Here is a 14,274-nt window from a genome sequence, read left to right as displayed (position 1 = left end):
CACCATCAAATCAGAACGTAAATCTCTGGCCCCTGAGGCTCATTTCCCTTACCTGACCCAGAGAGGAGCATTAAGGGGAAGTAAAATGACTATAGGCTGTCTGAGAAAATCTAAGATGTGGTTTAGCAAAAAGACCTATAAACTTTAAAAATATTGCTACAAGTCTGTTTTTCAACTGCAGTTCAGTTTATAGTGTAATTATGTCCACACTAAACAAACAGCTAGTGTGCAATTTAGCATGACATGCATTATGTTTTTTAAACGACCGTGACTAGAATAGATGGCATGCTACATATCAAGATTAAGAGGTTGTCAAAGCTTTTAGGTAAACCTGCACACCATCTGATTGCACTATATTTGACCCAAACCATTATGAATAGTCTTGTTTTTACAGTAACTAAACTTACTCAATTCAAAAATAAAAATACCTGTAATAAAAACTAACACATCTCAAATATAAAACGGGTAGCTGGCACAAACTGGAGAGCCAAGCACTGAACCAGATTTCACTGCAAAACAGTTTTAAATCTCTCTCTATAAATATATTACTATTTAGGAATAAATGCCAGAGTTTCCATGATGTAAAGAAGCCAAATTCCAACAAATTTAAGAATGTGCGCTTCACAGGTACACTGGCATTTTAGACTCCGTTGCTTGAATTGCTTTAAATATATTAAATTACTATATCTACAACAAAAGTCTTAAGCATACTCCAGATGATCAAAATTTAGCTTTCTTCCTTAAGGAAATAAGCTTCTACCATAGTGTTGCCCTGTGCCTGTCCCCCTTTTGTGAATCCAGAGGTCAGTTTGAAATTAACTTGACTGACAAACTTTTCAGCTTGACTGACTGAACATTTAAAGTTCTATTTTACTACAAGATTTCAGTGATGTTTAGATCTTACAATCTGTGCATTCATTCAATAGTATAGGTCCCAAGGAGCCCGGGGTCCTAGGGAAGCCTCTGTTAATAAAAGGGCAGCACAGACACTGGGAAATGTACTCAGCTCTGCCCAAGTAAAAGCACTGTATGTAAAAGCACTTTATCTTCTTGCCCTGGCAGCTGGGCAAGGCTGATAGGTGGGGGCATGGATGATAAACTGGATGGCTATTTTACTGGGAAGGTAAAAGATACTCAAAGTGAGGGTGTTAGGGCTCATCTTGAAGACATATAAAACGAGAGCAGGTTCTGTTAGCTCTGCTGCTCACTGAATTCTAAGTTAAGCATAACTGTATTGAAACCAACACACAGAATCCCACAGCACAGAATGACCCACCAAATATATAACAGCCCAGAGATTTAATAAAAGACTTTAAATCACATAAGAAGCACCAAAACATTTAGCTGACATGACACCTTACAGAGACACCCAACACTTTTTTATTTCTACTTGAAGAACTACTACTTTCATTTCTACCAAGAAGAACTGTAGTGAGGTGGGGTTTCTCCCTGGAAGGTGTATGCAGAAGGCAGTGAAAGATGAAGGACTGACAACTTATGTCCAGAGCACTTGCTAAAAGCACCATTCTTACCTCTCATCTTAATAAACTTGTACACCTATAACTACACATAAGGATAACTTTGATCATTAATTTTTCAATAAAGATATGTTTGGACAATTGCTACTTTGGCCCATGTTTGAATTAGATAGAAAGCCCTTTTAAAATACATGAATGGTATAAATATATTCTCTGGGTCAAGGAAAAAAAAAAAAAAAAAAAAAACTTTTAATTCAACTCTGTTTAACTAAAAGCAAAATGTTTCATCCCAATATCAATGATATTCAGTATTATTTCAATATTATTGAAAAAAATGAATTTTAATGCAATTTCCTGACAGAAAAAGTTTAATTGTTCTCATTGCTAATCGCAGTAACAGTATTTCACTTCAAACATACCAAAATAATTATTTTTTATTATTTTCAAGATCCTTTTCTTATGATGAGACGGAAGTACTTCTCAAATTGATCTGAGCACATGAACATTTTTTTTTAGTATTTGTTAATATTTTGACCTCCCCTCAAATTATGGCAGTATTAAATGTTGCCTTTCTGTACTCATACTTAAAATGTTCCTTACCTCATCCTTAGGGGGAAAAAAAATCTACAGAAGAGGCATGACAGTAGGAATATTTGGCCATACTATTTACAGATTTATTCACCACAGGCAGCACATTGAATTGTACCTTTATGTAAGTACTTAGGAAATTATCCAGATAGCAAAAGACCTGTTAGCAATCTGTTTCTTTTCTCGTTAAACAAAGACAGCATGAATAGCCAGGACAAGTGTGAGACCACATGAAAAAGATGAGGCAAATCCACACATAGTAGACAATGAACTGTTGGAAAGAGAGGAATGGTAATAAAAAAGATTGTTGAATAATATTGCTAAATTGCAAACTTATTTTCAGCAAAACTATTGATCAAAAACAAAGCATTGCACAGCACTGATAAAGTTTTCCAAACATAACCAAGGACAAAAATAAACTCTGCTGTAGTATTTACCCCCAAATAATACCAACTGTAGTATCCATATTCTTTAATACTGTTCCATCAATCCTTCCTTCCTTCTATAAGCCAGGAAAATGAGTCAGACTCTTGTTTGTTTAGGGGGTTAGGGAAGATATTTGCTTTTGGATTTTTTTATTTAGGGGGTGGAGGGTATCCAGAAATGGCAATTTTCATAGCACACAATTCTTTCAGGGAGATAGTTTAGAAATAGTTTAGGAACAAGAAAACTGCATCTCTGTGGATCGCAACTGTGGCAGCAGGGCCAGGATTGTAAGTTACAGCTTTTCAGATGACATGCATGCAACATCAGCCTCACTTACAAGATCTGTTAGCTACAGGTCAAATATAGATGTATTAATTTAGGTAGGTAGTGGATGAAGACACCAGAGGAAAGACAAAGCTGCCTCATGTGTCTGAGCTCTGCCCTTTCAAATTACCTAAATCTGGACTGTATTATAAATTGAAAATTATTTTAAACATTAGACTCTCTTTGAGATGTTCTCTTCAAGGTAATGATGTGTATTGACTAAAACAGCTCAATTTTTATTTCTATTTTTTGCATATTCTGGTCATTGGTTTAAAATTTGTGTATTTGGGAAATATTGTTTTATAAGCCATTATATTAGTTTAAGCTAACTCCATAAGTTATCTAGAAACACTTTTAACCTGATGAGTAGGTTAAATATTTTCTTGTGACATCTGTGTACATACTTGGTTTTGAGTCTCATAAAATCATGCATATTCATAGAGAAATGTATATGAATCTACATTAAATTCCAGATGTTCGCCCGTCATCATATGTTTTATAGCTATACACAAATTTCACTTCACATTTAACAGCTTGTACAATTACTTAAGCAATGCTCACATGCAGCAGTTACCTTGGTTGTTGTTTTGCTTGTTTGTTCATTTGTTTTGAGAAGCAGCATTAAGCTATTTAAATAATGTATCACTGCCAAAATCATGCTATACATTAACATATGTTAATGCACTAATGGACTACTGGATCTGTGACTCTACTTTCCTGAAGCCTGAAGTAACTACCTAACAGATGTTAAGTCAGGAAGCTCATAAGAATATTTACTCTGATCTCTCCCTTACCACCTACAAACCACTGGCCACATAAGACTGTGTACTCCCTAAACTAAACTTAAGGCCATTATCATAATATGCTAATGGTCCCCTGGCTGTATTTTTGTTTTATATCTATCTGTTTGAAGTAATGACCAGACCCTAAGAAGGAGTAAGATAGCAACCGTAACTGTGCCACTCAGGAACAAACACCTTAGAGGAGGATGAAAAAAAAAACGGAAGCTTTTCATATTCTTCATCATATGTCAAGGGAAAGATGGCAAAAGCTATTTCAGCTATGTGGGCAGAAATTGGCTCATGCATTTGGGAACTGTTCATGATGCTTATACATCATAAGTTTGTTTGTTGTTGTTTTGTTTGTTTATTTGTTTGTTTCTCCCTAAGGAACAGCTAAGGAACATTATGACTACAGCAAGGCAACATTTACTACTACCATAATTTGAGGGGAGGTCAAAATGTTAACAAATACTAAACATATGCTTGTACATACATAATACAAAGCTTATAATAACATGCCACCTATTTTGATGGCTAAGTAAAACATTTACTTGTCTACCTGTACTGTGGAAAATGTGAGGACAAAGCTGCTTTGACTGGCCTTCAGTGAATACCAAAATAGAAATATATTGCTTAGAAATAAAATTTATTATTACTTGTAATAGCAGTGGTAGCAATAATCTCTTTTCCTCTCACTTCCAAGTTAAACTTTTCACTCACCATTTAAATCTTCCTTCTTCTGTTAAGCAATACTGTCGTAAATAAAAAGCAATAAAAAAGACTACCTAACTGAATAGATTTTAAAAGCAGATGCCTGAAGAAATAATCACTTTTTTCTCTTAAAAGATGTCTATTGTGCTAATATGTATTAAACAGAACTTGAACAATAGAGTTTTCTTTTGACAGAAATGTATTCCCTGCTTTTTTTTTTTTTTTTTTTGTGGAAATGAATACAGAGCTCAAATTATGCACTATACGTTTAATAGTCTCTCTCTCATAAGTTACATTCTGAGACACATACACATACACACTCATGTACACATGTATTTATTTGCTTTTTCCAGTCCTAGGAAAATATACATATAAAAAATGATCTGAATCTGGCTTTATATCTAATATCTCTAAAAGCTTAAAGGATGCAAAACAGATGATAACAATATTTCCACTTCTTAGTACCTACAGGTAATACCATCAGATCAGTTTGAAGGCCATGAAATAGAATACAGGAAGATTTACTTGGCATAAAATCTATATCTTGCTCAGCTCTCTGGTAGAGTAACATTTATCAGTCCAAATGTATTAGGTACACTCCATTAATTTATAAGAGGAAGAGAATCTAGGGCACTAGATTTCTTGCTGGCTTCTCTCTTTTCCACCATTTTTTTTTCTTACTAAAAGGAAAAATAAAATATATTTACCTTAGTTCTCCCCTAAATAGACAGCACTTTCTGTGAGGGATGAAAAGAATGATCTGCTGCTTAAAAATGTAATAACTAGTCAGAACAATTCCAACACGGTTTGTAGCAGTATACTACAGGATCCAACAAGATATTTGTAGCAGTATCAAGCTGCCACAATTATATTTTATTTCAATAATGAAGTCATCCTTGGGTCTTTTCTACATTTATATTCACTGGAGTGACATTTTTTAAAAAGTATATAAAAAGCTAGGTTTTAGAATTTAATTTATTTGTTCTTGGTTGATTTCTTGATGATATAATGAAAGATGCAATTGAAGATAATTCACATCTGTAATTTTTTTCATACACAGCCCCTGCATTTATGTTTTTTACTTTCCTACCTGCATTATCTTTAGTAGGCAACTACAGAAGAACCTTTTTTGATATAAATGTAATTTTTTAACATAAATTGACAATGTCATACAGTGTTCATAGTGTCATTGACCCAGAGCAATCTGAAATGACTCAGTCTGAACAATCTGACATCTATTCAAATAAAGTGAAATCCTGAAAGAAGCTGAAAATAAATGGAATAATATTTGAAGTTGCACAAATGCAGTATCGGAGATTGCATCCTGTCAAGTCAAATGATTTCAACACACATACATTTTTGGCACCTGCAGAGTATTGCACCAGCTATCCTTCCAGTCTGGCTAGATTTTGTTTCTGTTTCCTACAAGGCTGGAAAACCCAGAGGAGTTCCAAGAATTAAAATGAGGACAAGCTACTTGCTAATATCAGTCAGACTTGTATTTTTTCTATTTCTTACTACATGGAAAATCCACTTTCTGGAGCTGATTTGCTTTGTTTGGCAAAGAGTTTCCAGTATTTTACTAAAGTAGAGTATTACCCTTCGTTTTAAAACTATTCCTTCAACCACAAATGCTTTATGCTAGTACTTAGTACTACTCTCAGAATGTCATCTCTGTCATTCAGAGGAAAAGCAAGTCAAAATTGATTCTGATACTGTTGAAAATCTGTTCATGAAGGTGGAAAGTGTTTTAAAAATACTTTGTTTTTCTCAAGGTGGACTAACTCAGAATACTGAGCAATCTATGACACTTTTGTTTCTAGTTCAAAAACCTTTGGCTAAATACTATCACTACTCTCATTACTCTTTGGGTTGTATTTACAGAGGGCTGTAGTGGATAGGTAAAAAAAAAAAAAAATGTATGCATGTTAAAAAGTCAGCAAACCTTTGTTGTATTAGATTCTTTATCACATTTGTGGGAATGGTAACTCCTTTTGAACACAGTCTATGTGTTTGTGTAACAGCAACAGAGGTAACATAGTTCAACAATGGCTCTAAAGCTTTCTCTGTAGCTCCTCTATGCATTTGGCAGTATTTTCTTTCTTGTTTCATACAACGTGTACAACTGGCTGCACTGATTCCATAAAACCAGATAATATAGTAACTTTGACAGAAAGCAAAGAGGAAAAAAATGTTCTTGCAATAAATAGCACCAAAAAGAAATGGCTAATACCGATTTCAGGTAGCTGAAGTATGAGTTAAATAGCTCAGCCGCCCAAAGCACTACATGACAGGAAGCAAGCAGTCAATGGCTCAACCATCCACTGCCATGGTGAGCTTTGCTCATCACTTCCCCATCTCAGACTATGTTTCCTCAGTGTCATCACCTTATGTCCTGAAAGAACAATGAATTTTATGAAGTTTCTATAAATCTGACCTTCAGATATTTTTTAGGACTTTTATAAGAAATACAATAATCATGTGTGTGGTATCCCATAGAAGCCTGGGTGATAGCAGAGTGCCTACAACTTTTCTCAAGTTTATTCCCCTTCAGAAAAAAAAAAAAAAAAAAAAAAAAAAAAAGGTTACAGCTCGAAATTTTGAACTGATGTACTTATTCAATAACATATACATCCAGCTGTAAATATGAGAATTTCCTGAAATATTCAGAAGAAACATAAATAAGTGATGAACACTGCTGGTGCATACTCCTAATGAACTACTTTTATGTAGAAATTACAGATCCTTGTACTTGTTTTTATTTTGTTTTATTTATTATTTTCACAGATATATCAGAGGCATTACGTACTTTGATGAAAGCTGTTGACTGGCTTGTAGTTTTTTTTCTTGTTTGCCAGGGTACTGACGTATATGGAACTATGGACCACATAATTCAGAAAACCCATCTCCAAGTTAATGAACTGCTCTACACATATGAATTTTAAAAAGTTGGAAAAGTACCCATTTTTAATCAAGGGGTAGGCATGCTTATTATTATTTAAATGGATATATATCAATGCTTGATATTAATTATCTTTTGTATGCTCTGCTATGTGTTTTTTTTTCATGAAAGGTTCAAAGAGTCAATCACAAAGCTGAAGTCTTGAAGATGATTTATGATTTTTTTTTGAAACTAGCAATACGAAACTTCATCACATTTAATCAGAAATGAGTGTAAATCTGTGTGTTGCTGAACACTGAGCAGTTTTCAGAAACATTTATGGTCACTGACTACCCAAAAGGAAAAAAAAAAAAAAGTTAAAATTAGTTGTCCAAATTTTGCATTAACATATTTATTTTGAGAGAGGTCAGAAGCACCAAAACATTTCAGCATTTTTTAAAACTTCACTTATATTTGTATTCCTGTTAACTTCAGTATCCTGGAGTAAACTGAAGTAAACTGAAGCACATGGGTAGATATTTGCAAATAAATGAGTTTTCCAACTTGGAAAAAGGAAAGAAACAAGAAAGAAAGGATGGAACAAGTCAATGATAAGATGGAACAAAAGCACCTGTAAGGGAAATGTATTTAAATAGAGACATTGTAACACCAGGCACATACTTCTCACACAGTAGCCTGCATGCTTCTGTAATGCTGATAGCTGGAAATAGAACCAGCACATGGTAAGTGAATCCCAAACAGTCTTCTCAGAAACCTGTTGTTTTCTTCTCAGAAAACCATTGCAACCAGCTTGTAACTTAGTAAGCAGTAAATGTAATGTAGTGCATCAACATGAACATTAGAAAACTCAATTGCAAATGTGAGTCTCCTGGGAGACTTAATGAAAGTTTCCTGCAGAACAAAAGATGACGAGTTTTTCCAGAGTGGTATTTAACAGCAATCAGCTTAGCTACTCAGTAGCTCATGTACTTTTGTGAATCTGAAGTTAACACATCTTTTTCAAACTTAAAAATGTGCTGGAAATTCCACCTAAATAATACTACTGGTGACATGCACAATGAACCCATGCCACAAAAGGTTATTTCTCTTTCAAATGAAAACAAACAAACAAACAAAGACTTAATCATTTTGCCTCTCAAAAAACGAGATAATAATACTAATACATAAATATTAATTAAAATAATTATCTATAGCAAATAGTTAACATGAAGGTATTAATAGTAAACTTCATTAAATTTTTGTCCTTTTTAGGGTTTCAGCAGGAATTTCAGGAGGTACAGAAGTACAGGAATACTCCAATGGACATATTTAATGGTTTTCTTGCAGAGGTCTTATCTTTGAAATATTATTCATTCATGTCAGTGGCTGCTCCTTCTTTCTCTGTGGATGTTTACAGCCAAAAGACTGTTTACTTTGGTAATAGCTGTGTTTGAGCACTTGTACTAAAAGCAGCATCACCTTTCTGAAAAGATTAAAATAAATCCTATTTAATTTGTCTACTTTCAGGGAGCAAAGGAAAAATAATACCAATCTAAACTGAAGGATAGCATAGTTACACAGTATTTATAGTACCTATATCTCAAAGATATAAACTATTGCTAAAAATGCTATGCCCAGATACAGAAACTACGTATTCAGATATTCAGATAATATAAAACAAATAAACAAACAACAACAACAACAAAGCAGTATTCATCAAGAATTAATCATAAAAATATGAAGAAATAAATATAAACACTTATTTAAGATAACACTTTAAACCATTTTTCCTCATTTGGTTGTGGGACTCCAAACGGCACAAATGAATTGTTTTCACCTGGGATAATAGAGAGTATTAATCCAATTTAAAAGTATTTTTTTTTACCTGGAAACTTCTGAACTCACTAGTGAGTTCAAAGAACTTGAAAATTCGTAACTAAAGGTCAACATGCAGACTTCTGCATGTCAATGCAGATCACAATTCTTAGCAATACAATTTGTCTTTACATCTTGCTACCTGTATGAATCAGATTGCCAGACAAGTTCTGTATATTCTGATGCTACAAAGGGGGGATGATTTTCTGTATTGTTGCACATCACAACACTGAAAAGACAGCAATTACAGTATACCATTGTTGCAGCTACAATTATAGCAACTTGAAAGTAAGAGCTATGTTGTTAATTTCAGAGCTAATCACTGAAAAAAAAAAAAAAAAAAAAAAAACATTCCTTGCTAATATTTAAATTCTTCACAGATATTTTTGCAAACCATGTTATTAACTTTCAAATATATAGTTACAAATATTTCCCTAGATTTTTTCTTTATTTCCTCTTTGAGTAACAACTGTCTTTTCTCTCTCTGCATATGTGCATGCACACATGAGCACAATATTCAGAAATGTTTGTTATTCAACACTTTCTATTTATAATTCCCTATTATGATTCATTATTTTTTTATACACTTTCTTAAAAATCACTGGCTACTTTTCCTGAAAACAGAACAAAACTTTGTCATTTGGAAGCCAAGCAGACATCACAGAGAGCAAAAAGTCAAAGCAAACTCTTTCAGAAGACCTTGAACAGGCTATTTAGTAGTTCTTATGAATGTAAGATACATTCTCTGCAACCCAATTCAGTATGTTTTTCAGGTAATGCATTCACCGTGAAAAATTCAGCCAACTTCAGTTAAGATTAATATTGCCATTTGGACTTCTCTGTCTTCTTCAAACTGCCCATTGTATTTATATTCATACAATATCCCATTTTCTCCCTACACATCATCCTATGGTTTGTTTTCTTCCAGAACAATATTACATCTAACTCAACTTTGAAATGACTCCCTACACATAGTAACAGACAATAATACATAATTTCAAAGAGAGCACAAGATACATGCTTCCTCTGCCTAGTTCCTTTGTTATCATATTCCTGTCTGGTCTCAATCTTGCACTGTATAATTATATTTGAAACTGAAAATACTCAATCTACTGGCCACGATGTTTCTGTGGACCACTTACTGTGAATTATGGATCATGAGTGGATCATTAAATGTCACTAATGATATCAATGTCATGAATGTCATATTCAGAATATATGCAATGAGAAGTATAAATCTGGATTTATTTAGAATGGGAAGTCCTGAGAAGTCATCATATGTAGGTCATTGTCGATAATACTGTTAGATTAGTTCCAAATGCATTTGTTATTTAACACATATGTAACGCTATATTTAATATATACTTTATATAAAATCTTTCTAAAATATTATTTTACCATTATTTTCATTATAATTGTATTCTTAATAATATCTGATAAAACGCATATGGTGACTTTCAGTGGTAACAATTTTAAAAGCTTAAAAGTGGGAATTTCCCAAGTTCCTTGACAGCCTGTAAACTAGCTCACGTCTGAAAATTTGTATAAGGTAAATAAATATATCTGAATAATATTTAGGTCACAAAGTACTAGGGGAAGGGGGGAAAGGGAAGGGAATTTATTTGTTGTTCAGAGACATTGTACAAAATGGGAACTGGGTGTTCTCATTAGATTTTGGCATCCAAGATATTTAGAGTGTAAATGCAGGAGATAGCAATATATTAATGGGATCACAACACATGCAGAATTTGCATTTTTCCCACTATTTTGCAAAAGAGGAGACTGAGCAGTCAGGGTAGTGGAGTGGCAGGGGATGGGGTAGAGGCACGACTACATGCAGTTGTCAACTTAAAGTGAGAATACTTTTTTATTTTTTTCTTCCTGTTTTCAGACAAGTGAAAACTAAGATAGAGAAAACTTAATGAACAATTCCAGAATTTTAGAAGTGTTCCATGGGTTCAGAACACTTTCCAATTCACTTAAAATTTAGACACCCAAAATTATTATTATTTTTTAATATGAATATTTAAGAAAATATTTTCCAGTCAGTAAGTAATTTAAGAATGAGCTCTTTTCTCTCTTAGTTCTTTTTCTCTCATTTCTCCTTATCCTTTTACAGCAAAATATACATACATGACAATAACATTCTGCTCAATAGAGCTGAAAGTGAAATCATATCCAAGACATTAAAAGTCAAGCAGGAAGGGCAGAAGGCCAGCTTGGTTGAGCAAGGATTTTCTTCAAGAGCTTTGGCAGAAAAAGAAAGTGTATGGCATCTGGAAGCAAGGTCAGGCAACATGGGAGGACTACAGGGATGCTGCTCACCATTGTAGAGAGAGAATCTGTACAGCCAAATCTCAATTAGAGTTGGAGCTGGACAGTAGTGTTGGGGACAATAAAAAAGTATTTTTTAAGTATTCTAACAGGAAAAGGAGGACCAGAGCAAACGTTGGTCCGATACTTGATGAGGATGGTCACTTATCAAACAGGGACATATACAAAGCAGAGACATTTAATGCATTTCTCACCTGTCTTTCACACCAGTGATGGGCTTTGGGACCCCAGCTGTCCTAAGTTGGAGGACTGTGACTGCGGGAACAATAAACTCCCAGTTAACCCTGAACTTGTGCAGGATTTGCAGCTCCACCTGGATGCATACAAGTCCATGGGGCCTGATGGGATTCATCCCAGGGTACTCAGAGAGCTGGCTGATGTCATTGCAGGACCTCTCTCAAATATTCTTCAGAGGTCTTAGAAATCTGGAGAGGTTCCAGTTGACTGGAAGCCAGCAAACATAGTTCCAGTTTTCAAGAAGGGTAAGAAAGAAGATCCTGACAATTACAGGCCTGTCAGTCTCACCTCAGTGCCTGGTAAAATTATGGAGAAGATTATTCTGGGAGTTATTGAAAAACACCTAAATGACAACACAGTCACCGGTCACAGCCAACATGGGCTCACAAGGGGAAGGTCATTTCTAACAAACTTAATTTCCTTCTACGACAAGATCACCCAGCTAGTTGACCAAAGGAAGCCAGTCAATGTAATCTTTCTGGACTTCAGTGAAGCTTTTGATACTATCTCTTGCAGCATCCCTCTAGACAAAATGACCAGAATACAGTTAGATAAAAGCATAATAAGATGGGTGAACAATTATCTGACGGGTCAGGCCCAGAGGGTTCTTGTAAATGGGGTTACATCAGGCTGGCAACCTGTCACCAGTGGGGTTCCCAAGGGCTCCATTTTAAGACCTGTCCTCCTCAATGTTTTCAAAAACGATTTGGATGAAGGACTTGAAGGTATTTTTGAGCAAGTTAGTGGACAATACTAAACTGGGTGGAGCTGTGGAGCTGTTGACTCCGTCAAGGGTGGTGAGGCCTTGCAAAGAGATCTGGACAAATCTGAAAGCTGGGCAATCACTAACAATATGCGGTTCAACAAGAACAACTGCCAGATTCTGCACCTGGGAAGGGCAACCCTGGTTATATGTACAGACTGGGAGACAAGATGCTGGAGAGCAGCCCCGCAGAAAGGGATCCGGTGTTTTGATTGACAGCAAGCTGAGCATGAGCCAGCAGTGTGCCCTGGCAGCCAGGAGGGCCAACTGTATCCTGGGGTGCATCAAGAATGGCATTGCTAGCTGGTTGACAGAAGTGATTGTCGTGCTCTGTTCTGTGCTGGTGTGGCCTCACCTCGAGTACGGTGTGCAGTTTGGGGTGCCACAGTATAAGATATAAAACTATTAGAGAGTGTCCAAAGGAGGGCTACAAAGATGGTGAAGAGTCTGGAGGGGAAGATGTATGCGAAGCCGCTGAAGTCACTTGGATTGCTCAGCCTGGAGGAGACATCACAGAGTGAACATCACAGTCTACACCTTCCTCACAAGGGGGAGTGGAGGGGCAGGTGCCGCTTTTCTCTGGTGACCAGTGGTAGGATCCAAGGGAATGGCTTGAAGCTACTACAGGGGAGGTTCATGCTGGATATCAGGAAAAGGTTTTTCACCAAGAGGGTGGTCGAGCACTGGAACAGGCTCCCCAGGGCAGTGGTCAAGGCACTGAGTCTGCCAGAGTTCAAGACGTGCTTGGACAACGCTCTCAGACATATGACCTGATTTATTTATTTTTTAATTCTATGGTTCTATGATTCTATGATATACCTGTATATTTTATCTATATATTATATGAGCAGATGTCAGTTTATCTTTGCATATTCCCATACCTACCTCACATATGTTTTGTCATCTGATTTGAGTTTGTCATCAGACTGACACTTTTTGATTTCCTTCTACAATAAGAGCTTTGTATAATGTGTATTTCAAATTTTTAGAAGTTTCCTATGCATATTAGCCATATGCCATTTCTTTCGTGGACTTGTTCAACACATACTCTTTCCACAGACCGCAATCAACCAAAACATGATGACTTCCTTTAATGTGGGGGAAAGTATGCTTTCCCCTATAAAAAGAATATTTCATAAAATATGACCAAGTAAGGAGTGTAAGAGTCATGAAAAAATGAGTAGAGGAAGCCTGGGACTTAACAAGTGGAAAAAAGAAGATATTAGCAGGGAGCTGGGCAAAGTTATTTATGGCATTTGTGTTTTGCCTGGACTACAATGGAAACAACATGCATAATGTTCTCTACAAAGTCCCTTCCTTTATAGCAACAGAGAATATATCCCCGTAGACAAGGTTCTCTTAAAATGGGAGGGGCTGGGGAGGTCTAAATCAAGTTTGCTCATATGAATAAGGATTATTTGAGCTCTGCTGCAAGCAGCAACATAAAGTGTCTTTACAATAGCCATCTTACTGCACTTGAAGATAATATTTGTATGGCTTTTGAAACAGTCATATTTCCTTACCTTTTGTGAAGAAATAAAACAACCTAGCACTGGCAGAAACCTTATTCTCTACCAAATAATGTAAAGCAGCTTAGTTCTAATGATTGTAATGCATCATAAATTCAAAATAAATTAGTGGCCATTAAAATAGAGGCTTGCTATGATTTGTATTACAGATGCTGCCTAGTTATCATGTATTCCTGGATCCACCTTTCATCTAAGGAGTTATGCTGATATTTTTCAGCCAGAACATATTAAAATGATCCAGTGAAATACACCTTCCTCTGCAACGATTTAACATATGTGCTTGTGAGGAGAATATTACTTATGTTTCCTAATAAAATAATTATTTTCTTCCTTCAGGAGGAACTAT

General features: G+C 35.4%; 1 protein-coding gene across 4 annotated transcripts in view; it reads right to left on the bottom strand.

Moving 5' to 3' along the window:
* The window catches only part of SLC16A7 (solute carrier family 16 member 7), an 86,432-nt gene that overhangs the window by 13,343 nt on the left and 58,815 nt on the right, over positions 1-14,274 (bottom strand). The gene's annotated exons all lie outside the window — the stretch shown is intronic.

The sequence above is a fragment of the Cygnus olor genome, chromosome 1 (genome assembly GCF_009769625.2).
Source record: "Cygnus olor isolate bCygOlo1 chromosome 1, bCygOlo1.pri.v2, whole genome shotgun sequence".
NCBI lineage: Eukaryota > Metazoa > Chordata > Aves > Anseriformes > Anatidae > Cygnus > Cygnus olor.
Note: the sequence above shows the minus strand (reverse complement) of the source record. Positions and strands in the feature narration are given on the sequence as shown.